The 20,937-nt window shown below is 39.8% G+C and overlaps 1 pseudogene; it reads right to left on the reverse strand.

The window, feature by feature from the left end:
- Window positions 1-6,890: 6,890 nt before the first annotated feature.
- LOC131414781 (protein mono-ADP-ribosyltransferase PARP9-like) overlaps window positions 6,891-20,937 on the reverse strand; it is a 68,925-nt pseudogene continuing 54,878 nt past the window's right edge.

Genomic DNA, 20,937 nt, shown 5'->3' on the forward strand with positions numbered 1-20,937 from the left:
ATCAATATGCTTTTCTAATTTCTAAATTCTTACTTACACAGTAATGATAATAATTATCCCCAGATCTTCTTGCAAATGAGAGTGGGATCAATTTCACTAAACCAAGCTTTTAGTCAGTTTCAGGAGTCAGCAGCATCCAGTCCTTCTTATTCTCAGGACTGGTGTTCCTAGATGCCCCAGTTCCTTCCATAAGGAGGCCTCATATTGGACCCCCGCCTACCTTTCTCCTGGTTTGTGTCCTGCTCTGGAGGACACGGGCTAACCAGTGAGAATTCTGCAGGTGGTAGAAGAGCCATCACTTCAGACCAAGGCTAGACTCCACCCAAAGGATGCAACAGGCCAGGGGCTGGCCTTTCTGTAAGGGGATAGATAGTGAATATTTTCAGCTTCATAGCACATACAGCCTCTGTCACTACTCAACTTGGCCACTGTAACCCTAAAGCCATCATAGACAGTATGTAGATGAATGGCGTGGCCGTGTTCCGATGAAACTTCATTTACAAAAACAAGCAGCAGGCTGACCCCTGCTTGAGGCTGATGGCGAGATCACTTCCTGGTGAGAACACTTGGAGCTTACATTTGAGATAGGCTGAAGGGATGGGATGGGAGAGGAAAGGCAAAGACACTGAGGAAAGACGGCCTACAGATAACAGAGAGCCAGTGTGGCCAAAGAGCAATGTGCATGCAAGAAGGTGGCAGGAGACTGAAACTTAACTAGGTAAGAACAAGTACAGTTACAAGTATGTGCAAATTGACCTTGTGCTGTTCCATTTTTTGTTTAAAAATCATACTCTTTAAGATATATTTTAAAATGTTATTTAAAAAGTCATTTTCTGTTAGAATCACAAATTTCTTCCTGGTTTCAAAAGTTGTGCCACTATCCGGTTACCTGTGAATTCACCAAGCAGTCCAGCAGGTCATCTGTAGAAATGAGTGTTTGAGAAGGGGCCGCAGCACCACGTGAGGCAATTTGTCCCACAGCTGCATGCTCACTTCTACTCAGCCTTCGTTGCCTCTGGGTACAATACAATTTTCCAAAGTGTTCTCCGTCTTTGCCGATAAAGTCTTTACCATCACTTTCAAATATGCCTCCTCTTTCTGAGGGAGCTTCTTCGGGACTTGGTATCACAGGAACCAGATCAGGGCCAAAGGGACTTGCTGCCTCCTGTTTCCCTGTTCCGCGGGTTAAGTTCTGGCTACCTGTTTGTCCCACCTCCATGTGGTTGAGCTCTAACTCACTGCTGAAGAGAAGTGGTGATAGGAAGTATCCATTGTCTCATTTCTGATTTTGCAGGGAAACGTTCTAATGTTTTACCATGAAATATGAAGCTTGCTCTGGGTTTTTGATAGATATCTTTTTATGAATTCTTTATCAAATGATTTTTCTCTAGATATTGAAATGAGCATACCCTTTAATATACTTATATGGTGAGTTACATTAATAGATTTTCTAAAGTTAAATTATCCTTGCATTTCTGAGATAAACCCAACTTGACCATGATTTATCTATTTATACAGAGCTAGATTATATTTGTTAATATTTGGTTTAGGATTTGTGCATCTATTTACATAAATTAATCAGTCTGTATTTTTCCTATTATACTGTTGTCTATTTTTTGGTATCAATGTTAAACTAGCCCTGAAAAGTTTGTTGAGGAGTGTTCCCTCTATTTCTGTTCTCTAGAAAATTCTAAATAAGGTTGGAATTATCTGTTCTTTGAAGATATGATAGAACTCACTAGTAAAATCATCTTAGCCTGTTGTATTTACTTGTTTACTTGGCAGGTAAAATTTTAATTACTGATTAAACTTATGTAATAGCTATTAGAAAATTGAGGATTTCTAGTTTCAGTTAATTTTGGTAAGCTATATTTTTCTAAGAAAATCTATATTTTGTCTAAATTTTCAGTTAGCACAAACTTTTTTCTAGTATTGTGTTATTACCTTTAGATCTCTAATATATCATAGTTATATCCTCTTTTTATTCTCAAATTCATTTGTACCTTTTCTTGTTTTTTCTTCATCGGTCTTACCAAAAATTTGTCAGTTTTTAAAATCTTTACCAAGAAACAGCTATTGACTTTATTCTCTCTGTTGTATGTTTTGTTTTTATTTCATTATTTTCTGTTTTTATTCTTTTTTCAAGGTTGTTATGAGTTTTCCTTAAGTTGGATGCTTAGCTGATTAATTTCTGCCTTTTTCTTAATATAAGCTTTAAAGTTAGGATTTAAGCTTAAAAATTTAAGCACTATTTTAGCTTTATGTCACAAAATGTATCAGTAATAGCTTCATTGTCATTCAGTTCTAAATATTCTCTAATTTCTGTTAAGTTTTCATGACCCATGAGGTGTTATTTTGAGGTGTATATTTAATTTCCAAATATATTTATTTTTAAAGTATTGAGGTTTTTTGTTTTCTAAGTTAATTATGTGATGGATGATGGTCAGAGAACACAGTCCAATTGAGATTGTCTTCAAAATTCTTGAACTTAGAATATGGTCGATATACATAACTATTCAATGTACACTTCAGAAGATATGTATTCTCTAATGGTTCAGTAGAGGTTTCTATATGTGAACGTTAGGTAAAAACTTTGCTGTTCAAATCTTCTATAGCCTTACTAATTTCTTTGTTTTTACTGTGTCATCTACTAGTTACTGAGAGAGAGCTGTGTTAAATCTCTGTGATAGTGGATTTGTCAGTTTTGCCTGTAATTCTGTCAGTTTTTGTTTTATATAGTTTGAGGATATGTTATTAAATCCATACAGGTTTATCATCCTATCTATTCCTGGTTAATTGAACATTTTGTTATTATCAAATAGTCTTCTTTATCCCTAATAACACTCTTTCACTTAAGATCTATGTTGTCATTATTAATATATCTACACCAGCTTTCTTTTGGGTAGTGTTTGCTAATTACATTTTTTCTTTTTATTTTCAATCATTCTGTAATTTTAATGATTTTCTTATATCTCCTATAAACAGTATGTAGTTGGATTTTTAAAATCCAATCTATCACTCTGTAACTTAACTAGCAAATTTAGTCCAAATTACACATATTAAGATTACTTATATATTTGGAATTTTTTCTACCATTTTGTACTTTCTCTCACTTTTTTTCCCTCCTGCTTCTTTTTTCCCCCTTCTCTGCTTTGCCAGCCTTTTCGGGATTTTCTTTTTTTGTTTTTGCTGAGGAAGATTTGCCCTAAGCTAACGTCTGTTGCCAATCTTCCTCATTTTCCTTGAGGAAGATTTGCCCTGAGCTAACCTCTGTGACAATCTTCCTCTATTTTGTATGTGGGTCACTGCCACAGCATGGCCATTGATGAGTGGTGTAGGTCCGTGCCTGAGAACTGAACTCAGGCCACTGAAGCAGAGCACACTGAACTTAACAACTAGACCAGCGGGCCGGACCCTGGATTTTCTTTGTTTCTTTTTTTTTAGTGAGGAAGATTTGCCCCGAGCTAACATCTGTCGCCAATCTTCCTCTTTTTTTTTTTTGCTTGAGGAAGATTAGCCCTGAGCTAACATCCATGCCAGTCTTCCTCTATTTTGTATATGGGTCGCCGCCACAGTATGCCTGACAAGTGGTGTAGGTCCACGCGTGGGATCCAAACCCACGTACCCCGAGCTGCCGAAGCAGAGCACATCGAACTTAACTACTACGACACAGGGCTGGCTGTGTCAGGCCTGTGTCAAGAAAATCCAGGACTCTGGATTTTCTTAATTCCACTTTTTGGTCTACTACTTAGAAGTTAGATACTTTATTTCTCTTCTTTTAGTGGCTCTCCTTAAATTTTAATCTGTATAGTAAACTTAGTAACACTAATCTCCTCTTGAACAACACAAGGACACAATCCCTTTAACTGTAGTCATCACTCCACCATTTTACATGGTTCATTTTTCAATATTTTATTTGTCTTATTTTATTCCCAAAATTAGACATTCCTATTACTGTAGTTTCATAGAGACAATGATTGTTCATATGTATCAATATTTACCATTTCTTTGCTCATCATGCCATCTTGCAGCTTAGATTTTTCTTTGTTTTTTCTCTCCTTCCTGAAGTATATCGTTAAGTTTCTTAAGTGAGAGTCTATTGTTGATAAATTCAGTTTTTGGTGGTCTGAGAGTGTCTTTATTCAAAAGCAGGGCAAAATGAAAGTTCAGCTTATCATAGAATTCTAGGTTAACAGTTAATTTCACTCAGCCCTTTGAAAATATTATACTAATGTCTTCAGGCTTCCATTGTTGCTGGTAAAAAGTGTATTTGTTGGGGCCGGCCCGGTGGCGCAAGCAGTTAAGTGCGCGCGCTCCGCTGCGGCGGCCCGGGGTTCGCTGGTTCGGATCCCGGGCGCGCACCGACGCACTGCTTGGCAAGCCATGCTGTGGCGGCGTCCCATATAAAGTGGAGGAAGATGGGCACAGATGTTAGCCCAGGGCCCTCTTCCTCAGCAAAAAAAGAGGAGGATTGGCGGATGTTAGCACAGGGCTGATCTCCTCACAAAAAAAAAAAAAAAAAAGTGTATTTGTTTTCTATTACTGCCATAACACATTACTACAACTTTAATGACTTAAAAGAGCACAAATTTACTGTCTAAATTTGTGGTTCTAAAGGTCAAAAGTCAGGTATGGGTCTCATGGTGCTAAAATCAAAGTGTTAGCAGGCTTGCTTCAATCCATTCTGGAAAATTTTAAACCTATTTCCTTGCTCACTCAGGTGTTGGCAGAATTCAGTTCCACGCAGCTAAAGGATTGAGATTTCAGTTTCCCTGCTGGCTGTCAGCTGGGAGCCACCCTTAGCTGCTAGAAGCTTCTCTCTAGTCCTTACACATAACCTCCTACATCTCACAACCAGCACAGAGCATCAAATCCTTCTCATGCTGCCATCTTTTTAAAGCAGCTAGAAATGTTCTCTACTTTGAAAGACCTTTATAATTAGATTGAGCCCATCGGGATAATCCTCGCTTATCTTCCCATCTGAAGGGTAACGTTAATCACATCTGCAAAATTTCTTTTGCCATGTAAGGTGACATATTCACAGATTCAGGAGATTAAAGTGTGGACATCTTTGCAATGTCCACATTGCAAAGGGGGAACACATCATTCTGCCTACCACAAGAAGTATGCTGTCAGTCTAATTATCATTCCTTCATAGATGATTTGGCTTTTCTCTCTGGCTACTTTGAAGATCACCTCTTTGGTGGTCTACTGTTTCACTATGATGTTTCTTGGTATGAGTTTTTTCTTTTCTTATCCTTGTGAACATTGCCTCTCCCCATTCTCTTTTGAAATCCCTATTAAGCATATGCTAGATCTTGCAAATCTGGACTCTCGCCCTCAGCTCTGTACCACAGGCCTCATGCATAGGCTTGTGAACACCTCAGCCCTCATGTTGAAGCCCCATCCCTGCAAATGGTCACCCCTTGGCTGTTTCTTGATGCAGACTATGGCACAGTCCACCCTTAGGAGGAGAGACCCAAGAGAGAGGCCCAATCAGGCCCTGGAAATAGACTTGGAGCTGTGTAGGCAGGAAATGTGGGGTTTCCAGGTACCTAGTGGGTGGTTTCAGAGTGAGATGTGTGGGCTCCAAATGGATAAATGCTCTTGACCCTGTGGATTCTCACCTTGTGCAGATGGGCACAGCTGGAGGAAGGCTAGAGTGGGGCCCTCTCAAACTAGAGGTCCAAGGCAGGGCTCCTGTTGCACATATCCCAGGAAAATACTATATGAGAAAATAAGCATGCTTCTTTCAAGAGGAAGAATTCTGGTTACAGTAAGATGAGGAGGAGAGAGTGTTCTGTGCAAGAGGTTGAAGATATGAGGCTCAGGAAAGTTTGGAAATCTAGAGAAATATGGATTTCAGAATAGGCAAGAGATGCTTGATGAGATTTGCTGGCTTCTACATTGCAGAACTCTGAAGTCAAATTTGGGCACAGTCACAGCGGGTTCAGCCTCTGTAAGAGCTATTCTCTCTGCATAAAATACTCTTCTGTCTCTGCTCCCGATTTGCTGCATCTCTTACTTGCCTAACTCTTACAAATTCTTCAGGTCTCTGCTTGAGTTTCACTTTCTTTAGAAGGCCTTCCTCCAAACCCCTGATTAATTTATCCCCCTCTTCCATAAATTTTTTCAGAGAATCTGTAATTCCTCTTTTGTTATAGCCAACTACACTTGTTAAGTTGTCCATTGCTGTCTTTCTGACTATTCAGGCTGAAAGCTATATGAAGACATTTGTCTCATTCAGCATCTTATCCCCAGCACACAGAAAGTGACTGAACACAACTGGTGATCAGGAAATAGTTGGTGAATTAATTATTGGGCTTCATGGTGCTTGAGTGGAACTGCTTGATATGGCTGAATCCAAACAGGATATCAGCAGAATATCAGGCCTTTGATGTCCTTCCACTTCAAATAATTTCATTTTGCATGTAATTCTTCAAAGCCAGTTACTCAGATAATGGTGACATTCCAATATCGAAAGCACTGTATAAGATTCTCTGGAACATCTAAAATCATCCTGCTGTCCTACTATGTTACACTATCATTTTAAAAAATAGAAGGCTTGGACTATATACTAGAAAAATCTCTTCATTACATGTAAAACATCTTTACTGTTACCTGTAGTAAAGGAGATGAAAGGGCAATCTGAAGGAGAAGGAATGGTTCTGAGAGTGTTTTAGTTGGTACCTACCCACCCCAAGCCCAAGAGATGAAGACAAAGATGAAGGTACCAAGATGCTAGGATGTGGCTTTAATAACCCAGTAACCCAATCAGTCTACACAGACAACCATTTGACATATTCAAACCACTTTTTGAGTCATTGATGATCATTATTTAGTTAGTTTCCCCAAGCAAGGCAATGCCAGTTGTTAAAATGATGTGGGAGTTAGTCAACAAGGCTGCCACTTGATCCCCTCCAAAACTGCTGTTTAGACTGCATCATTTGTCCGAATGAGTAATCCTGTGGCTGTACATCATCCTCAGTGCAAGTCCACAGGTACTGAGGCATAGCCTGTGTGCCACTAAAAATAACAAAGATTTCAGGGCTGAAGACATTGTGAACCACACTGTCATGGCTATCTATGTCGCCAGAACTCAATGGTGGGGGAAGAATATTTAACTGATGACCCTCACAGAAGGAGCGTGTGAGTACTTCAGCCTCAAACACATAGATTAGCTTATATGTAGCAGACATTTTCTTGAACTGGGATGCTATGTTTTTGAGGTTCTTGGTGAAGTATAAGCCAGCTCTATATTTAGGGTCTGATAAAAGGAAAAAAATTAAAAGATTATTATGATCTGCTAAGTCACATTGCTTATTTGGGTACTAATATGTATTTTCTCTCTAGTCCTCTAAATAAACACCACCTCCTGGTCTCAAGTCCCTGTGTCTGTAGCAAAGACACCCAAAGTTGTTTCCTTGAGACAAATTATCACAGATTTCATCAACATAATAACAGCCTGTGTTTAAATATACCTCCCTTCCTTTCTTCTTTTCCTCCCTTCCTTCCTCCCTTCTTCCCTCTTTCTTTACATTTACTTAGGACTTAACCAAACACTGTTTCAGGCTCTAGAGCGGCACTGAACAATGGAAATGCAATGTGAATCACGTATGTAATTTTAAATTTTCTAGGAGCCTCATTAGAAAAGGTAGAGAGAAACAGGTGAAATTAGTTTAATAATATTTTTATTTAACCTATTAATCCAAAATGTTATCATTTCAGCATGTAATCAATACAAAAAATTAAGGAGATATTTTACACTCTTTTCTTTGGTAGTGGTCTTTAAAATCCAGTGTATATTTTATACTTACAGCACATCCCAATTCAGATTAACCACATTTCAAGTGCTTAATAGCCACATGTGGCTAGTGGCTACCATATTGGACAGTACAGCTCTAGAGCTTCAAAAATGACTAAGACATGATCCCTATTCTCAAAAGTTCACAAAGGGAATTCCCCACATTTAAACAGATAAAATATAGTACAATTTTATGTGGCAAGGAAATATTTTGAGATTAAATATCAAAGATTTCTTTCCTAGGAGTTTCTTCTTCCTCTTTGTTCCTCCACCCATTGAGTTCTTCCTACTTATCACCTCAGGGGAAAAAAAGATAAAGCTTAGAACAAAGACAATTGAATATACATGTATATGATATTTATATCATATATAATTATTTTTAGTCAAAGCAGAGAATATGGTCTTAAGAGTATGGTTTTCAGTGTTAGGTTTCCTGAGAGAGGAAAAGGATTTTTTGAACCAAAAGCCTAAAAGCCTGAAGAATTCAGAGCATGGAGTTTATATCATATATAACACAGGAGAGAAGAATACAAGCTATTCTAATTTTCTCACTCAAGATAAATAAAAGTTCTTCTTTCCACCTGGTGGGAAGGGAAGGATCAGAGAGGACATGACTAGAACTCTTGGAGATTCTGAGAAGGGGCTCACTTCACTGCCCCAATCCCTGAAGACAGCCCTAGGAGGCAAGATAGATCAGAACAATAGAAATCTTACAAAAACTGGGGGACTTCCAGAGTAGAAGGAGCCATTGCCTGACTCTGCTGGGTGCAGCCCCTCATCCAGCCTGGCACCTGAGTGGAAAGTAGCAATGGCTGGGGAGATGTGCAGAAGAGGTGAGGACTGCCACACGAGACCCCACATTTCAGCTTGGAGGATGTGCACACTCAAAAATTGCCTGCGCTGTAAGACAGATACAGACGTGGCCCAGAAAGGAATTCCCTCAGCATGAAAAACAGGGTGCCCTGTGTAGACACTACCTAAGAGCAAAGGGCACCGGAAATTTAAGCACAAGAGGGTGCTAATAACCAAAGCCCAGAGTGGTTTATCTAGCTGAGCACACTGTGGGGCAGAGGACAGATGGGGGCCATGAACCAGAGCACCCTCCCCACAATGCCTAACCCATCACTGAGAGGACTCAGAGAGAAGAGGAGAAGAAGGGGCAAAACCTGGCAGGAACTGAGTTTAAACACCGAAGGGACTTAGAGAAAATGACTGAGCTTATCTTGAACTGTCAAGATGGAGTTTTTCACATCCGGGGAAACGGGAGCATGAAAGCTAGGTAAAGTTCAGTTAGAGAGCCATAAAGAACACAGGTCCCACAAGTGAGTTTTGTGGCACTGTATATTTTCGTTATTGTTAGAGTTATAGATGTACAAAGGAATGGAGGACGTGCAGGAGCACGAGGGAGAAGCAACTCACAGGAGCTCCTGTGTCAACCAGGAGACGCCATTCGAGCCATGTCTTGAAGAAGGAATAGGAGTCTGCAGGGCTAAAAAGGATGAGGAGGGAAGGCATTCCACCTGCAAAGGCACAGAGGCATGAAAGCATACAGCATTCAGTATTTAGGAAACTCTAAGAGGTTCGTGGCTAGAGTGTTGAGGAACATAATGAATGATGAGGCTGGTGAAATAATGTGGGGCTAGGGCCTTATATGCTCTGCTAAGGAGTCTGGGTTTTTACCTTGTAGGCAATTAGGAATGCACATGTTAAACAGGCATGTAATTTTTTATCATGATAATTCTTAAAGCAGAGTAAAGGATAGATTAGACAGGGGTGGTTTTGAGGCAAGGAGAGGACCTAGTAATCATCTAGGCCTAGGGGACCATGAACAAAGGCAGTAGGAATAGAGAGGGGAGGCTGGGCTGAGAACTTTATTGAGAGCAAATCACTAAGACTGCATGACTCTCTGGCCATAAAAGTGAGAGAAAGGAAAGGATGGAGGAGGATAAAGTTTCCAGCGTAGGAGACCTGGTAGATAGATGGTGGTGGTATTAGCCAGGTTAGAGAGTATCAGGAAAAAAGAGCATATTTCTCAGGGAAAGGTATGGCAAAGAAAAGAGTTCAGTTTGAGGTGGCTGTGGACATCTAGGTAGAGATATCCAAAATATAGTTGGAAATATGGACCCGCATGTCAGGAGAGAGGTAGGGGGTCAGAGCTACAAATTTGTAAGTCATCATCGTAGAGGTAGGAGTTGAGGCCAAGAGAATAGGTGCGGTCACCTAGGGGGATATTGTAGAGGAAAAAGAGAGAAGGTTTCCTTCAGAACTCCAGGAAACACCAACATTTAAAGAATGGGCAACAGATGGACTCATAGATTATAAATTATAAGGGCAGGAACTCTGTGTTTGGTTTGCTATTGTATCTGTCCCACCTAGCACAGGGCCTGACTCATGGAATGTGCTCAATAAATACTTGTGGAATGAATGAATGAACCCAATAAAGAAACTGCAGGCATGTACGCTCCTTCTTGCCACATTCAGTCAGTCCTACAAGCAAGAGATGAACTCAGAATAGAACTGGCTGGAATGCAAGCAAAGATAGAGAAAAATAATAAACTTTGTTAATAGAAACCCCCCCTGCCTGAGGCTGGCCATCTAAATTGACTGAGAGTCCCATTATTTGGAACCCTGCAGGGGTGAAAAAACCAAGAGCCTTTGTACTCCAAATGAAAACTAGCTAAAAAAATGAATTGCCAAACAGCCTCAGTGGTGATAAAATTGATGTCCCCTGGGTTTCCCAAGCACCTTCAGCTAAGGGTTCTCACCAGACTTGTTGCCACAAGTCACAGTATGGGTAGTGTCTCCCCACTGAGTCTATTGTCTGAATTGCCTCAAGGCAGTGGCTCTTAAGCTGAGGGCTACAGAGATTGCCAAAGCACGGAGGCCACTAGGTAAAAGACCAGAACCTTGAGGCTTAAAGACTAGATGGAGACAAGATCTTTGGCTGGGTTATAAAGACACAAACTTGACTGGAGGTGAGATTTTAAAGGAACTGTATTGGTGAAGAAACCACAAGCCTGGCTGTCAGTAGCCTGAGAGCATTCTAGCCCCTGAGGCAATCCACGGACTGCTGGTCCCCAGTGGGCCTAGAAATGACCAAGGGGAGCAATACATAAGGAAGATTTTTCCCAGAGTGCAAAACAAGGGTCTTACTCCACTCCCAGAATCGAGAATCCTCACTATTCCTGTCCAGCAGCATGTGACTAGTGGTAAGGACCAGTGACTTGTGTGATTTCCTTCTCTCCTTTTGAACCAAGAGTTCTTATTGCAGTTTTCCTGCTTCTTCTGTTACCAAACCAGGTTCATTTTCACCCATCGCCCAGAAAGCCCAACACCAAAATGATGATATTGCAGCAGAGAGAGAGAGGGTTTAATCACAAATCAACCAAGTGAGGAAAACGGGAGAACAAGTCTCAAATCTACCTCCCATATATATAATGGGGACTTGGGGATATTTACGGGGTAGTGGGCAAAGTGGTCTGAAATGTGGAGATCGATGATTGGAGATGAGGAGAAGTGAGGTAACTGATGATCTGCACAAGCGTAGTCAGACTTCCTGCCTCTATATAGGTTGCATGTTCACGCAATGGTGGCATTAGCATGACCCGAGGGTGGAGTTTTTAGCCTCTTGATGTCAAAAGGTCAAGGACATCTTGATGGGCCCAGTTAGTGGCTTGGTGGTCTCAACCGGCCCAAAGTGCACAAGGGGTTCTAATTCCTGAAAAACAGCTCAAACACCCATTACCATGGTGATCCAGGCTCCAGGGAGATGTTATCTATAGGAACCTAGTGAAAGTCAGATAACTTATTGCCTAAAGAGCACAGTTAAAAATGGGTGGGTAAACAGCTAAAAGTAATTGCAAAAAGGAAAAAAAACTTTATTTCCTAGCTACCTAATCATCAATGATGAAGTGTTTGCCAGTTTTAATCCCTCCTGTTCTTTGGACATTCCTCATTCTTGAGGGATTCAGGGTGACAACGATCTAGCTACTTCCTGCTGAATTGGGGAATAGATCTGGCTTAGAGGAATGAACTTGTTTAGCACTCATCTGGAGATATTCTCTTGTTCCTGGCTTCAGGTTGAAATTTTGCATTATTAGAATTTTTGTACCTTGCTCAACAGTTTTGGAACAATATCTAAAGGCACGTTTCATAATCAAGTATCTGACCAGAAGGATAAAAAGTATAGACAACCCAAATGTTAACAGTCTCTGAAAAATAGACCTAACCCTGGGGAATCCAAGAAAACAGTCCTGAAAACCAATCTGGACCAGGTACCTCTGGTGATATCTGCTGATAAGAGGCGTAGGTCACTCCATCTCATTGAACAAGTCTCTTAGTAAGGTGGTGATGCAGGTGGGCTCCCAAAGTTATGCCTCTATTATGTAAGCAAGTAACCAGGTATTCAATAAGAAGCATTTCTAGAGAAACATAAAGAAAAAGAAGGTTAATGCTTGGAGCAAGTTATAAACCAATTCCTGAGCCCAAGGGGCAGCCAGTCAAGAAGATCTCTAGATGTCAGAGTTGAAGCATCTTTTGCAGTTTGAAATGTCTCTGATGATGTCATCAGGCATTCCAGGTATCTTTCTAAGTGGCTTATGCAGCAACAGACATGAATCTCTTAAGTTTATATCAAGTCCTCCATCTTCAGTTTGTAAAGCTTCAGGAAAAAGGGCAGGTTCAGTTCTCAGTGATGCCAAATGAAAATGATGGAAAAAATTGAAAATGTTAGTTTGGAGATTTTCAGCCAGATATTTCAGGAGACTAGAAGATTTCAGGATCCAGTCCAGTTAACAGATATAAAACAAAAACCTCAAAGACAATTAACAGAACTAGAATCTAATATACATGAATGTGTACTACGGTTTCTATTGCAACATAATTTTTCTCTCTAAAATCACCCCATTTTTTGTAAAAGATAGTCAAATTAAGACTAACTGGTTTTCAAAATAAGTCTAGTTTTGATAAAACTTGATTCAATTATTTATATAAATGCAGCAAGAATAGCCATTGATCATACAGGCTCTTTTGAACCTACTTTGCTGGAACTTTTTATAAGGAATCTCAGATTGAACTTTAAAGGCCTCTCAAGGCCAGGAAAGCCACACCAAGGACTTGTCATCAGATTTCGCATGCAATACCCACAGATTTTCCTGGATTACTCTCTTCTTGAGGTCCCCCCAAATATTTCTAGGTTCCTTGCACCTGCCAGAGAAGTGACCTTCCTTTCTCACCCAGTTAAAATTGCTTGGAACTCTGTAAACAAGGTATCAGGCCAATAATTCCAAGTGGCTTTTTTTTTTTTAAAGATTTTATTTATTTATTCTTTCCCCCCAAAGCCCCAGTAGACAGTTGTATGTCATAGCTGCACATCCTTCTAGTTGCTGTATGTGGGACTCGGCCTCAGGATGGACGGAGAAGTGGTGCCTCGGTGCGCACTCGGGATCCGAACCCGGGCCACCAGCATCGGAGCGCGCGCACTTAACCACCAAGCCACGGGGTCAGCCCCCAAGTGGCTTTATTCCAGAAAGTCAACCTTTATTCCACAAAAGCTGTCTTGTCATATCTGTGTCTATATGTTTCTCTCAAATATGATGTTCCAGTCAAAGCCATTGTAATATAACCAATGTTTCCAATTGTGTCCTGTTATAAGGAGAACAGATTCTTGTTGAACTTATGCAGATAACTACATTGCCATGAAAATAACAATACTCACTAAGAGTTTCTGAATTCTGGAGGGATCGGTAGGGAGAAACAATAAATGTTTCAATTCTGCTTATGAAGGTATAATTTTACCAAATTGCTATAAGTCATAGTTAGTTTAAGGAAAAGAGAAAAATATTTCTCTAAATCTGAAAAAAAAAAAAACATTAAAAAACCCTGGCAATACTTCAAACAAACATCATAAAAATTATAATCATCCTCATCCATTCACTCAGTCCCGTGTAATCAATTCTTGATCTTAATCTTCTGTTAGCAGTTTCATGAGGTCATCAGTTTCTCTGGTAGAGTTCTGTAATTTATTACCCAGTTCAGTTTTATAATCAGAAAGTTTATCAGAAGCCTGCATTCTAGAGTAAGTATCACAGTCCTTTTCATGAATCCCTCTGAAGATGAAACATATTTTGCAAAAGCATCAGAGTAAAACAATAGTTGTCTGTAAATGGCAAGGCCCCAAAATGGAAATTGACAAAGAAACTTGGTGAATTTCTGTGACATACAACACTTTAAGATAATAGCTAAAATTATGACTGATAATCAGGACAGATCAGAATTCTAGGAATGTTATATAATTTTTAAAACACTTACATCAATAACATTTACCCACATAATAACACCTAAGAAATTTTATCATCATTTATTGGACAATGATTCCCATGTAATTTAACATATGAAATAAGCCTAATAAGTTTAGTATCTTCCTCCTTGTAGTAAGAGAGCAAATTTCTTTGAGAAGTCCCAGGGGCCCTCTGAAAATTCTCAAAGGAAAAAACATTTATTTTTCTTCTTCCAAGTCAAAGGGAAGACTTCTTTCAGGATTGGAATATTTTTTACAGGGGAAGATTGTCAAAAATATCAAAAGGTTTTAAAACACTTGATCAAGTAGGAAACAATGGTCACTGTGAAACAATGCTCAGTTATCCATTCAATCAAAGTGACAACAGAAACAGTCACGGGCAAACAGAGGGTTGAAACAGTCAAAAAAATCTTAATAGAGAGACCTCAGTCTTTTGAACACAGGTAATTATTTTAACATAGTTTTTTTTTGTCTTTTAGGTAGACTTACTCAAAGATAAAGAAAAACCTTTTATAATCTCTTTATCAAGTTCAAGAAAATTATCCTTTTAAGAGAAAGAAGACCAAATTTTAATTTTGCATCAGCTTACTTTTGACATTAAAACTCATTTACTTAATTGGATTTAGTTTAATCTTAGCCAACTTGACCATGCATAAAACTCCTCAGGATTTTACTTTCACAAACTTTCTATCACTTACTTTTTACATTCAGAATTTGCCCCAAGCCTTCCTTTCTTACCTTCTAGTACTTTAGGACAAATTTATTTCTTAACAAAACAATATTTCCATTCTTTATACATTGTTTACTGAAAACATACATCTTTCCTTGAATACATATTTTCCTTAATTTTTAGTAGCTTTAATCACATATTAGAACTTTTAAACCTTAGAAACCTTAATTTTTAAGTAAAAAATAAGAAGAAAGCAATTATAAACTTTCTTTTACCTTAGCATTCCATGGTTTGATGAACCTACAAACACTTTTCACAATTTCTGGAAACATGTTACTTTATAGTACAATCTTTTTTTGTTGCTTTGTTTTTTTGTTTGGTTTTTGAGGAAGATTGGCCCTGCACTAGCATCTGTTGCCAATCTTCCTCTTTTTCTTTTTTTTTCTCCCCAAAGCCAAGTACATAGTTGTGTATCATAGCTGTAGAGTTGCAGCTCTTCTATGTGGGAAGCCACCTCAGCATGGTTTGATGAGCAGTGAGTAGGTCCACACCCAAGAGCCAAACTGGTGTACCCTGGGCCACTGAAGCAGAACATGTGAACTTAACCACTATGCCACTGGGCTGGCCGCTATAGTACAATCTTAATAAAACACAAGACGTGTTTACCAATAGACCCAAAACACCTTATAGTTTTTCTGTAATAAGCCAAAAGTAGACAAATTTATATATAGCAATGCCTAATATCTTATCTTATTTGAAAATGATCTAAATACTCAATGAGTTTTTATCATTTAATTTAATTTAACCTAGCAAAATTTCAATTTCAAGTTACCAAAGAGATTTTGGAAGTTATTTTGGAAGTACATACTCCATAACACACAATTATTGTTAAAAGTTCACCCAACACTCATCTTTTCCATATCTATTTAGTTACTTGTTCCCAATAATTATTTAGATTGTCTATAAGACTTCACGAGACATTAGAAAAAATCAGCTATTATTATAAATTATTATTTTTGTTAACCAGTTTTGTAATAAAGATAACATCAGCTTATTGGACCAATAAATGTAGAATAAAGGCTGCATGTCTGCATCATATCCAATGCTGATAACTCTGAGGACATGTTCATTTTAATCAAACCAACAAACTTAAATAAGCTTTCAGTTACCAAAGAGTAAGTTTATCATGTTAAATTGAATGACATTTGGGTTAGTTTCTATTACATGTAGAAACAATTTCTATAAGCACTGACTTTTAACCAATTGAATAGGGATTTTTAGAAATTATACCATCTGGAGGTAAAATATCACACATATATAACATACATATAGACACACATACACAGAGTCTCCATATCTATTGTTTTAAAATTACTGCCATGAATCAGGTACAGTAACACACTAGTTATGAATCCAAATTTTGTTTTAAGCCTTTTTTACTAATATTTGTGGAGAAAACACTCAAGATGCTAGATTTTTGGCAAGGGTGCTCTCATGGCCATTTTTCTGGCCTTTTTACTTTTTTTTTCTTCAGTCCTAGGAATTAATGATGGGCAAATTAACAGTTCCCAGAGAGGCGAGGTGATAATCCTTTTTGAGATAAAGAAACAGGGTGGAATCTGAACTGCCTCTAGGGTTGCATTTTCAGTCTTCCAAGGATTTTTTTTTAAGTACAATTGCTCTTGATTTCTCAGAAATTGGCTTGTAACTTCAATGACACTGTAGGTTGATCTACCTGTCCAACTACATCATAAAGGCACAGAGAAACTGCTCAAGTTTTCTCCAAGATGGAGTTTCTGGGACATAACCCATCCAATAGAAAGTGTTTCCAATTAGTTAAAATACAATGGAGAGGTGAGTGTCTGGACATGCCTGGGGCATTCCCCATGGCAGTAAAGCCAGTGTCCAACTGAGAGCAGGCCCGAGAAAGTGCAGAGTCCTACTGTGGGTGTCAATATAGCTATAAGATTTAGTCAAGTCCCACTCAGCCCAGGCACTCAGCCGCTGAGCCAGCACCAGGCAAGCCAGAGAGGCAAGAGGCAAACGCCTGGAGTGGGCTGCAGGCCGGGAGTCCCAACGCCAGGGTTGAGTTAAGTCCCTAGCAGAAAGTTTTGTTTGTTTGTTTTTTATGAGAAAGACCAGCCCAGAGCTAACTTCCATTGCCAATCCGCCTCTTTTTGCTGAGGAATATTGGCCCTGGGCTAACATCTCTGCCCATCTTCCTCCATTTTTTGTGGGACACCTGCCACAGCATGGCTTGGTAAGTGGTACATAGGTCCATGCCTGGGATCCAAACCCACAAACCCTGGGCCACAAAAGTAGATCATGAACTTAACCACTACGCCACTGGGCCAGCTCTGACAGAAAATTTATTTAAGTTTTCAATTTTTACAGAAGGTCCAGGTTCTACTCAGGCCCAGCCTGAACTTAACCTTGACTCAGTGACAACAAAGGAGATGACAAATGTGACAGACAAAGAAGAGAAAGAGGTGATCAGGCCTCGCCCTCATGGCCTCTTCCCAAGTGTTATCAAGATAAGACAACAGTTCCTGGGCAGGACAGGTTACAGAAAAAATTACAGATATCTTGTCCCCATAACTGACTCAGCAGGTGCCTAAAATACTCAACAGGTTCTTCACAGGAGACAAAACAGGGTTCCAGATTGTCAGTAAAATGACTGATCCAGAGGCCAATCTGGAATCACTCTAGGTGCCCAAAAACCAGAGGAGAGCTCCCAGAGGTGAAGCACGGACTCTCCAAATCCAGAACCCAGAGGGGAGCTCATGGGGGTGGGGGTGGGGTGTGGAGATTTCATTAGCATTTGTAAGATCACAAGAGGAAGCTGAGACTCCAAATTTGATTAGGTTCTTAAGACTAGTCATTACAAGAGTTCTCTGATTGGGGCCATGCGGTGTTATAAAAGAACATCACCTTTTCCTGTTTCATGGGCTCATAGCTAAAAGTCACCCAGTTTGGGAAAATGCAGCCCAAAGGGATACAAATGGGCATCTAATTAGCACTTCCCATTGTTTCAGAATTTAGACACAGCCGGTCAAAGTTCACTTATGCTGCAGCTAGAATCAGATCTCAAGAATTTCGAGCGCCCCGAAACCAAGATCCTCACAATGAAGGCCAAACCAAGGCTCCCTTTTTGGAAGTCTTGAGGGAATTCCCTGCCAAACCAACCCAAGAGAACTTCTGAGAGTGGATCCCCTAGTTCTTCCTTAATATTGAGCGTCCCTGAAATCAAGACCCTCACAATGAAGGCCAGACCATGGCTTCCTTTTTCGGAAACCACAGAGGATGTCCCCCGCCAAATCAAGGCTTCGTTTTTGGAAGTCAAACTGGAAGGAAGAAGAAATAAGAATCCGGTCACTTGTACCAAAGTTTACTCACCAAAATACATCTTCCAAACCCAGAAATCATCTCTCTACCGCAAAGTGAAAATATGCACCAAGGAGTCAGCAGTGCCAAGCCAGGAAAAGAATCCCAGAACAGTCCCCGGAGAAATGCTCCTGGCAGCTGCTAGACTCATCCACAGGTTCTCCATACTGGCAAAGAGTGGACAAGTCTCAGGCAAAAAGGTCCATCTGGACTTACTTCCTGGCTGGCTCGCCAAATTGTTACTGAACAAGGTTCGTTTTTGCCTGTCGCCTGGAAAGCCAAACACCAAGATGAAGAGACTGCAGCAGATAGAGGGTTTAATCACAGGCAGCCAAGTGAGGAAAACAGGAGAACAAGTCTTAAGTATGCCTCTCCAATAATGGGGACTCAAGGATATTTATGGGGTAGGCAGCAAGGTGGTCTGAAATGTAGAGATAGATGATTGGAGATGAGGAGAGGTGACGTAATGGATGATCTGCACAAGCATAGTCAGACTTCATGCCTCATCATAGGATGCAATGTTCACAAAATGGTGGTGTTAGCATGACCAGAGGGTGGAGATTTTAGCCTCTTGATATCAAAAGGACAAGGATATCTTGATGGGCCCAGTTGATGGGTTGGTGGTCTCAACCGGCCTGAAGTGGATAAGGGGTTCTAATTCCTGAAAAACAGCTCAAACACCTACTACCATGGTGATCCAGGCTTCAGGGAGATGTTATCTATAGGAACCTAGTAGAATTTAGATAACTTATTGCCTAAACAGCACAGTTAAAAATTTGTGTGTAAACAGCTAAAACCTATAACTAGTAATTACAAAAAGGAAAGAAAACTTTAGTTCCTAGCTACTTAATCATCAATGGCTGTTTGCTGGTTTCACTTCTCCTATCATTATGTAATGAGTGTGTTAGGGCAATTATCTTGCCTTTAAGCTTTAAGAGAGGACTGCCCAGACTTGAGGCTGATGCTCAGACAGGATGAGACTTTGGGACTGTCTTCCTTGGGAGGATGTTGTGTGTTTTAGATGTTAGGGAAGAAAGATGTGTACAGATGTCGGGTAAGCAATTAGCAGTGTCTGCCACAGGACTGAAAACAGGGCACTCACTGGATTTGGAAAATAGGAGGATAGTGATGACCTTAGTGAGAATAGTTTAAGTAGAATAATTGGGAGGGTGGGGAGTGCAGAGAAGCCAGTTACAACGGGTTTAGGAGTGAATGGAAGTTGTGAATTTTTATGACTCTGGCAATGAAAGGACCATGCTGATCATCACTTTCCTGGTTATACACAAAGATATCTTGGTGGGGATTCTTTTATCAATTTTTACCCCCAGGAGTTGTCCATGTTCAATTTTTACTCCAGGTGTTGCTTATGTTCTCCCTGGGGCAAAGGGAGAAATCAAGAGATGGAGTTAGCTCCGCAGCAAGGATTAGGCTACATATTTTGAAAGGTGAAGATCAAGAGCCACATATTTAATGCCCCAGGCAAAATCAAGCTGCATTGCTAGGTACCCTCCATGATGATTACTAAACTTCTTAGCCTCCTTTGGATACATCTAAAGGGGAAAATATAGCAAGTAAGTAGGCAATATTTTTGTAGAGCTGAAAAGAGACATGGAAGCTACACATAGAACTCCCATAGCTGAGAAGGACCTTAAGATGTCATTCACTTCACCTGCCAGATGACATCTAATTCATTCACTAGCAGGCTACAGGAAACAAAGAGGATGGAAAAGCAAAGACCACTTTATTAAATTCAGGAAAATGCCCTTTTAATTAAGGGATGAGGATGGTGTGGTAGTGTTAATAATTTTGTTGAGATAAGCAAAAAAAGAAAGAAAAAAGCAAGCTTCAGGGGTGCTCTCTGCAGATAAGACACATAAACACAGAAAGGAGAAAACAGTAAACTGTAGATCTTACTGCCAACACATCACCAGCATAAAATGCATCAGCAACAAAATCTATGAAGGAAAAATAAAAAATATGACCCTTTCCAAATGACTCTACTACTAAATCCCAGTTGCAAATGATCCCCTTACCACAGCAACAAATACTATCAGTGGTGAGTCGTCTGCTGAAGTCTGCTCACCAGTTCCCACATACAGCAGCCCCAATTAAGGGGGGTGACACCTACTGTGGGGCACGGAGTACACTCTTTGAAAGCCAACTCTGCAAACCACGTCGCAGAACTTGGCTCACAGTTTCCCCGTTCTTTTTCTCTTCCATCATTTTCTTCTTTCTTTGGAAGGCAGCCATGAGAACCACATTGTCTATCTTCTCCACCTAGAACCCAAGGAAATAAATGAAAAAGAGGCTGGAGAACTGCTACTTAAATTGCCTGATACTCTGCTTCAAAATAAAGGCTTTTATGTGCATATTACTGTGCATGCCATTTGCTTTTCATATAAAGTTGCATTAAGAGTCTCTCCTGGCCCCAACCCTCTCCTAGTTTGACTTCTATCTCTTCAAAGTTCCCTGTCCTTTCTTAGATAAATTCATTTAATCAGAATTCACTGAGCAATCACTATGTGCCAGGTACTGGCAATGAAATGGTCAACAATGTAGACACGGTCTTTGGCCTCTTAAAGCTTGTAGTTTAGCGAGAGATAAAAATAGGTAAACAATTATAATACAGTGTGATAAAATCTATTCTATTTCTTTCATTTTGCTTCAAGATAGCCAGGTAGCTTTTTCCTGAACATTGATATATGCCTCTCTACCTCCTGATTCTAACTATACCCCTTGTACATGCCTATCTCTGCCCTCCATTCAGTCTTATTCCTAGGA

This window comes from Diceros bicornis, chromosome 15, assembly GCF_020826845.1.
Source record: "Diceros bicornis minor isolate mBicDic1 chromosome 15, mDicBic1.mat.cur, whole genome shotgun sequence".
Lineage (NCBI taxonomy): Eukaryota > Metazoa > Chordata > Mammalia > Perissodactyla > Rhinocerotidae > Diceros > Diceros bicornis.